Source organism: Portunus trituberculatus, chromosome 29 (genome assembly GCF_017591435.1).
Source record: "Portunus trituberculatus isolate SZX2019 chromosome 29, ASM1759143v1, whole genome shotgun sequence".
In the NCBI taxonomy this organism is placed as follows: Eukaryota; Metazoa; Arthropoda; class Malacostraca; order Decapoda; family Portunidae; genus Portunus; species Portunus trituberculatus.
In genome coordinates this window covers 3313499-3322684 of record NC_059283.1, presented here as the reverse complement: position 1 = coordinate 3322684, position 9186 = coordinate 3313499, and positions in this window count along the sequence as shown.

Below are 9186 nucleotides of genomic sequence, written 5' to 3'. Positions count from 1 at the left end.
AAATAGATAAATAAATAAATACATAAATAAACAACTCCACGATTTTCCACGATAATATTTTCTACAATGCGATTTTCTATGACACTCAACTGTCTCCTACTTCTACACTGAATATCCTCGGTCTGTCCTTTACAAATAATCTTAACTGGAGACTTCACATCTCACCTCTTGTTAAAACAGTTTCTATGAAGTTAGGGTTCTGAGGCGTCTCCGCCAGCTTTTCTCGCCCCTCCAACTGCTAACTGATAAGGGTCTTATCCGCTCCTGTATGGAGTATTCTTCGCAAGTTTGGTGGGATTCCAGTCACACAGTTTCACTAGATAGGGTGGAATCAGAATCTTTTCGTCTCATCAACTCCCCTCCTCTGACTTAATGTCTTCAGCCTCTTTCTCACCGCCGAAATGTTGCATCTCTTTCTATCTTTTATCGCTATTTTCATGCTAACTGTTCTATACTGATCTTGTAAACTGCATGCCTCCTTTCCTTTTGTGGCCTCGCTGCACAAGACTCTCTTCTTCCTCTCATCCCTATTCTGCCCAACTCTATCGCAAGAGTTTGTAGAGAGCTAGCACTCAAGTAGGCCTTTTTTCAGTCTTTTTTTTTTTTTTACCCCTGGTTGGCCCTGTACCCTACATAAAAAAAAAAAAAAAACTATGAGGTAAGTGGTGGACGTGGCCAGGCGCGTGTTGCTGTACGCGAGTGCACACTTGCAGCGACCTAACAAGTGTGTAGAAAACCCACTGAAGACGAGAGAGGCAAAGGATTTCGGATAAGTGCATGACACCACGTATATCTCACGCATGCCTCCAGTCACTCCTACACCAGTTCTAAGCGGGTCCGAAGGCGCCATGGATGGGCGTTCCATCACGGTCCGTCCAGACGACACGACACGGTAAGCGGAGCTTGGTGATGCAATACATAAAGCCGTTGTGTCCCTCGCTTATCATTGACATATTCTCCTTGATGATGGCGAAAATGGGCAGGTGTGGATAGTGGCGGTGCTGATAGAGGTATTTAAATGCTTGTGTGATAATAGATGAGCGAATAATTTGATAGTTCGATAAATAAGTAATTGGACACTTAGATAAATAAACAGATAAATGGAAAGGTAGGCAATTAGACAAGTAATTATTCGAATATACATAAGTCACTGTGCGACTGATACAGGATAACCTAGATGGGCCCTTTATTATCCTATTATTTATGTTATGTTATAAGAAAATAGATGTGTATGTAGATAGAAAAACGTACATATATTTTTCTACTTATTGTCAATTCACTTTTTTTTTCTCAGAAATACTCGAATATTTGATGATACAAATACGAAATGAAAGAAATAATATAGTCTGCCTTTTAAGCATCTCGTTTTTTGTTCTGCAGGAACTGCAAAATCTCGCCGTAAAACAAGATACAATTTAATATTTACTGCTTTGACAAATAACTATAGTTAGACACGATAACAAAAACAAAGATAACACAATAAGCAATAAATCGTAATGTGGTATTCATAAAAGAATAGTGTCTCTTAAAAAAATAAATCTACTAATAGATACTTATCATAAACATTTTTACGATACACACATACTGCCTTCATACGGTTTGAAACAGCAGTAGTCTAGTAGTAGTAAAGGTGTTGGTGGTAACAGTGGTGGTGGTGCCGGTGGGCGACACTGACCCATACACAACCATAAATACTCAAAAGACATTCTTGTATACCGGCAACACTGGTAAACACACTCAAGACTCCCCAAACACCTAAAGAACATTCTTATACACACACACACACACACACACACACAGTGAAGTGTTATATTATCAACAGTTTTCAGCAGCACCAAGCAACAAGCGGAACTCTGCTTTATCCTATTCTTTTAAAGGTATTTATAAGGCCATTCACGTATTCGTACGTTTCCTTTCCATGAGAATAAAAACAATATGTAAATATTTAAAAGGTCATGGATATAACGATTATTATAAATGCAGCAAAGTGTCAGTATTTACCGCTAATATTTGCTCCCTTCACTTACTGTGAGACAAACATCCACTAGTCTAACATTTCACATCTAGTAGTAAAAAATTGTCTATATGGCTTAATTTTAGTGTGTTGAGATGATAAGGGCAACATATGGGTCGCGACTCCACTGGTCCTAGATATTGCCTCCCCGTCTCCCCGTGGTCCCCCAGCCATCACCGACCCCCCGACAACCTGAGGCGTCAATTACTTTTTTCGTATATTTCCTAACGGTAATATTACGCTTTCATGGTTTGTGTTTATGGTTTCTATAAGTGTTTCATTGTGTTTGAAGTATGTTCTGCATCTTCGTTTAGTAAATATGTAGCGTTTATTGGTGTTTTATGGTGTGTGGTAAATTCTTTTTAACGATCAAAAATTTCGATTTCCTATTTGGAGCTTTTTCTGTTTTATGTTATAACTGGGTCCTTATGATATCAAAGAATCCCATACGCTCTCTTAAGTGTGAAATTAATCTAATGAGTGAAATGTGTGGACTTAAAAAATATGTTTGATGTTGTTAAATGTAGCTCTTATTTTTCTCTATTTCATTTATTTCATTTGTTCCCGTTTATGATGATCAGTCGAACTCGCTGTTGTATGCGTTAAAAGAATGATCAGACTCTGTAAAATGTGTTAAAATACTTGCCAAGTGAAAATGGTTTGACTTCCATGACGTTTCAAGAAGATTATTGATGAAAATGTTTTTTATACTTTTAACGTAACTGATTTAGACATTTTTTTTAAACTAGTTAAGCTGGAGATATTTCGATATTTTTAAAACTGGTTTAAATATTTTTCACGTCATAAAATATCATACATTCGGTCGTGGCTTCGTTTTTTCTAAAAGTCATTTTTAAAATCAAATTATTTACGTAATTTAGTCGAGTCACCCCAGTTCTCGTTCTCTCTGATGATCACAGCCCAGATGGTGACTCATTATAGCCCGAGGCTGACGCCTCTCTTCCAACTCCCCACTTCGTCAATATTTTACCCAATATTTAGTGATTTCTACTTGTTTTCGTGTGTTTCTATGTTCAGGTGTATAGATATTGTTAGTAAAAGGAAGAGAAAAGGAGAACTAAAGAAGGATAAGGATGAAGGAAAGAGAAAGGGAGAAAAAAGAGGAGCAGCCAAGCCACAATACTTAAGTCACCCATCATTTCCTCAATATATTGTCTTATATTTAGTGTTTTTATGTGTTTCTAGGATCAGACGTGTACACCAAACCAATAGAAGAAAGAGGAAGGAGAAAAAAAAAAGTGGTCGAAGAAGAAAGGAGAAATAAAAGCGAAATAGGAGAAGGAGCCAAAGCTTTAATATATAGGTAAGTGTCCCTTTTAATCTTAACGTTCTTTATAATGCATTTTGTTGGTTTTGGAATATATTTGGGGTGATTTAAGTGTTTAGTAGTGTCGCCGGGTGTTTGGGATGTTATAAATATGTTTTGGGTGTATTTTCTGTGTTTTCAGTGCGGTGTTAGATCTTTAGGTATATTTTACTTACTAAAGTGTGGTATGGAAGTGTATTCCATTATTTGGATGTCTGAATACGTTTTGAGAGCATTTTTAGGAATTGTATGGTGTTTTGGATGTGTTTTAGGTTAGTTTTGCGTATTTTAAGTGGTGTGGGTGTAGCTATATTAGTGGTGTTTTGGCGGTGAGTAGGGATGATTTGTCATTTGAGTATATATGTATTGGGTGATTCTAGTGAGTTCGTGTGTTTGGTGGCATTTTCAGCTATTGCATTGTGTTGTTAGTGCTTTATTTGGGGAGTTATATTGAGTTTTTAAGTGGTTTAGCTGTGGATGTGTCTTTAGCGTGTGTATGAGTGTTTTTTTGCTCTATACTTGGTGTTTTAGTGGGTTTTCATCCCCCTGATCAGACCGCCTCAATGTGAATTGGTCCCTATAACAGATGTCTTTGTATAATGAGTACCTGTTTTGTTTGTAGGTGACGACAGGCAGAGTGAGCTGGGCGTGGCAGAGGCTATGGGCGGTGAGATCACGGCGCAGGTCTGCCAGCAGCTGTTCATTAAGATCATGAAGACCTTTATCACCATGTTCTATTGGGGAAATGTGAGTGTCTAGGGGTGTGTTGGTTGTTGTTGTTTTTGTTTTTGTTGTTGTTGTTGTTTACTATTGTTTTCGTGTTAAGATTTGTTGAGTCTCTCTCTCTCTCTCTCTCTCTCTCTCTCTCTCTCTCTCTCTCTCTCTCTCTCTCTCTCTCTCTCTCTCTCTCTCTCTCTCTCTCTCTCTCTCTCTCTCTCTCTCTCTCTCTCTCTCTCTCTCTCTCTCTCTCTCTCTCTCTCTCTCTCTCTCTCTCTCTCTAAATGATTTAGAGAGAGAGAATTTGACATGTATTATACCAAGAAAAATCAGCCTTAAGGCCGACGTTCACTTGATATATATTTATTTGTTCTTCATTTAAATGTGTATGTAAATTTGTATGTTTACTTCTACATGCACACGTATATTTACATGTGTACATTGCCTTGTTCAGCCATACGTTTGCCCCAAAGACAGTTTTTCATTTCTCACCCAATCCACCAAAACTGGAAAACACTGTATTATCTAATTTGTATGTATGATTTACCGTCTAAATCTTCTTGTGACCGTATGCCATGACAATTACGAGTCTTTCCAGGTCATATATTCTTCGCAAGTTTTGGGGGATTCCAGTCACACAGTTTCACTAGATAGGGTGGAATCAGAATCTTTTCGTCTCATCAACTCCCTCCCTCTGACTTAATGTCTTCAGCCTCTTTCTCACCGCCGAAATGTTGCATTTCTTTCTATCTTTTATCGCTATTTTCATGCTAACTGTTCTACTGATCTTGTAAACTGCATGCCTCCTTTCCTTTTGTGGCCTCGCTGCACAAGACTCTCTTCTTCCTCTCATCCCTATTCTGCCCAACTCTATCGCAAGAGTTTGTAGAGAGCTAGCACTCAAGTAGGCCTTTTTTCAGTTTTTTTTTTTTTACCCCTGGTTGGCCCTGTTTCCTACATAAAAAAAGAAAAAGAAAAAAAAAAAAACTGAGGTAAGTGGTGGACGTGGCCAGGCGCGTGTTGCTGTACGCGAGTGCACACTTGCAGCGACCAAACAAGTGTGTAGAAAACCCACTGAAGACGAGAGGCAAAGGATTTCGGATAAGTGCATGACACCACGTATATCTCACGGATGCCTCCAGTCACTACTACACCAGTTCTAAGTGGGTCCGAAGGCGCCATGGATGGGCGTTCCATCAGGGTCCGTCCAGACGACACGACACGGTAAGCGGAGCTTGGTGATGCAATACATAAAGCCGTTGTGTTCCTCGCTTATCACCGACATTTTCCCCTTGATGATGGCGAAAATGGGCAGATGTGGGTAGTGGCGGTGCTGATAGAGGTATTTAAATGCTTGCGTGAAAATAGATAAGCGGGTAATTTGATAGTTCGATAGATAGGTAAATGGATACTTAGATAAATAAATAGGGAGATGGATAGGTAGGCAAGTAGATAAGTAAGCTGTTGTTGTTGTTAGTTGCCACCCGAAGAGGGATGACGCGGGCCTTCAATATATAATCATTTCGAATATACATAAGTCACTGTGTGACTGATACAAAATAACCTAGATGGGCCCTTTATTATCCTATTATTTATGTTGTATTATAAGAAAATAGATGTGTATGTAAACAGAAAAACGTACATATATTTTTCTACTTATTGTCATTTCACTGTTTTTTTTTTTTTCTCAGAAATACTCGAATGTCTGATGATACATATACGAAATGAAAGAAATAATATAGTCTGCCTTTTAAGCATCTCGTTTTTTGTTCCGCAGGAACTACAAACTCTTGCCGTAAAACAAGATACAATTCAATATTTACTGCTTTGACAAATAACTATAGTTAGACACGATAACAAAACAAAGATATCACAATAAGCAATAAATCGTAATGTGGTATTCGTAAAAGAATAGTGTCTCTTAAAAAAATAAATCTACTAATAGATACTTATCATAAACATTTTTACGATACACACACTGCCTTCATACGGTTTGAAACAGCAGTAGTCTAGTAGTAGTAAAGGTGTTGGTGGTAACAGTGGTGGTGGTGCCGGTGGGCGACACGGACCCATACACAGCCATAAATACTCAAAAGACATTCTTGTATACCGGCAACACTGGTAAACACTCTCCAAACACATCCAGAACATGCTTATACACACACACACACACACACACACACACACACAGTGAAGTGTTATATTATTAACAGTTTTGAGCAGCACCAAGCAGCAAGCGGAACTCTGCTTTATCCTATTCTTTTAAAGGTATTTATAAGGCCATTCACTTATTCGTACGTTTCCTTTCCATGAGAATAAAAACAATACGTAAATATTTAAAAGGTCATGGATATAACGATTATTATAAATGCAGCAAAGTGTCAGTATCTACCGCTAATATTTGCTCCCTTCACTTACTGTGAGCCAAACATGTCAGAATTCACCCACTTGTCTAACATTTCACATCTAGTAGTCAAAGATTGTCTATATGGCTTAATTTTAGTGTGTTGAGATGATAAGGGCAACATATGGGTTGAGCCTCCACTGGTCCTGGATGTTGCCTCCCCCCCTCCCCGTGGTCCCCCCGCCATCACCGACCCCCGACAACCTGAGGCGTCAATTACTTTTTTCATATATTTCCTAACGGCAATATTACGCTTTCATGGTTTGTTTTTATGGTTTCTATAAGTGTTTCATTGTGTTTACAGTATGTTCTGCATCTTCGTTTAGTAAATATGTAGCGTTTATTGGTGTTTTATGGTGTGTGGTAAATTCTTTTTAACGATCAAAAATTTCGATTTCCTATTTGGAGCTTTTTCTGTTTTATGTTATAACTGGGTCCTTATGATATCAAAGAATCCCATACGCTCTCTTAAGTGTGAAATTAATCTAATGAGTGAAATGTGTGGACTTTAAAATTGTGTTTGATGTTGTTAAAGGTAACTCTTATTTTTCTGTATTTCATTTGTTCCCGTTTATGATTATCAGTCGAACTCGCTGTAGTATGCGTTAAAAGAATGATCAGACTCTGTAAAATGTGTTAAAATACTTGCCAAGTGAAAATGGCTTGACTTCCATGACGTTTCAAGAAAATTGTTGATGAAACTGTTTTTTATACTTTTAACGTAATTAATTTAGACATTTTTTAAGAACTAGTTAAGCTGGAGATATTTCGATATTTTTAAAACTGGTTTAAATATTTTTCACGTCATAAAATATCATACATTCGGTCGTGGCTTCGTTTTTTCTAAAAGTCATTTTTAAAATCAAATTATTTACGTAATTTAGTCGAGTCACCCCAGTTCTCGTTCTCTCTGATGATCACAGCCCAGGTGGTGACTCATTATAGCCCGAGGCTGACGCCTCTCTTCCAACTCCCCACTTCGTCAATATTTTACCAAATATTTAGTGATTTCTACTTGTTTTCGTGTGTTTCTATGTTCAGGTGTATAGATATTGTTAGTAAAAGGAAGAGAAAAGGAGAACTAAAGAAGGATAAGGATGAAGGAAAGAGAAAGGGAGAAAAAAGAGGAGCAGCCAAGCCACAATACTTAAGTCACCCATCATTTCCTCAATATATTGTCTTATATTTAGTGTTTTTATGTGTTTCTAGGATCAGACGTGTACACCAAACCAATAGAAGGAAGAGGAAGGAGAAAAAAAAGTGGTCGAAGAAGAAAGGAGAAATAATAGCGAAATAGGAGAAGGAGCCAAAGCTTTAATATATAGGTAAGTGTCCCTTTTAATCTTAACGTTCTTTATAATGCATTTTGTTGGTTTTAGGATATATTGGGGTGATTTAAGTGTGTTTAGTAGTGTTGCCGGGTGTTTGGGATGTTATAAATATGTTTTGGGTGTATTTTCTGTGTTTTCAGTGCGGTGATAGATCTTTAGGTATATTTTACTTACTAAAGTGTGGTATGGAAGTGTATTTCATTATTTGGATGTCTGAATGCGTTTTGAGAGCATTTTTAGGAATTGTATGGTGTTTTGGATGTATTTTAGGTTAGTTTTACGTATTTTAAGTGGTTTGGGTGTAGCTATATATTAATGGTGTTTTGGCGGTGAGTAGGGATGATTTGTCATTTGAGTATATATGTATTGGGTGATTCTAGTGAGTTCGTGTGTTTGGTGGCATTTTCAGCGCATTGTGTTGTTAGTGCTTTATTTGGGGGATTATATTGAGTTTTTAAGTGGTTTAGCTGTGGAGAGTGTCTTTAGCGTGTGTATGAATGTTTTTTTGCTCTATACTTGGTGTTTTAGTAGGTTTTCATCCCCCTGATCAGACCGCCTCAATGTGAATTGGCCTTATAACAGATGTCTTTTTATAATGAGTACCTGTTTTGTTTGTAGGTGACGACAGGCAGAGTGAGCTGGGCGTGGCAGAGGCTATGGGCGAGTTCATGGCGCAGGTCTGCCACACCATGCACTATCAACGCTAACTGCCAGCCCTGGTGTTCATTAAGGTCGGGAAGGCCTTTATCGCCATGTTCTACTGGGGAAATGTGAGTGTCTAGGGGTGTGTTGGTTTTTTTTTTTTTTTTTTGTTGTTGTTTAATATTGTTTTCGTGTTAAGGTTTGTTGAGTCTCTCTCTCTCTCTCTCTCTCTCTCTCTCTCTCTCTCTCTCTCTCTCTCTCTCTCTCTCTCTCTCTCTCTTTAAATCATTTAGAGAGAGAGAGAGAGAGAGAGAGAGAGAGAGAGAGAGAGAGAGAGAGAGAGAGAGAGAGAGAGAGAGAGAGAGAATTTGACATGTGTTATACCAAGAAAAATCAGCCTTAAGGCCGACATTCACTTGATATATATTTATTTATTCTTCATTTAAATGCATATGTAAATTTGTATGTTTACTTCTACATGCACACGTATATTTACATGTGTACATGGCCTTGTTCAGCCATACGTTTGCCTCGGACAGTTTTTTTTATTTCTCACCCCATCCACCAAAACTGGAAAACACTGTATTATCTAATTTGTATGTATGATTTACCGATCTTGATCTTGATGGTACAGGTGACGCAGAATTTCTTCTGGGTCAGGCCTTTGTATCGGAAGCTCCTGTAGGGAACATAAAGAACACCAGACAACAAAGAGGGCAATCACCATCTTTCACACCACTAGTTCCTGCAT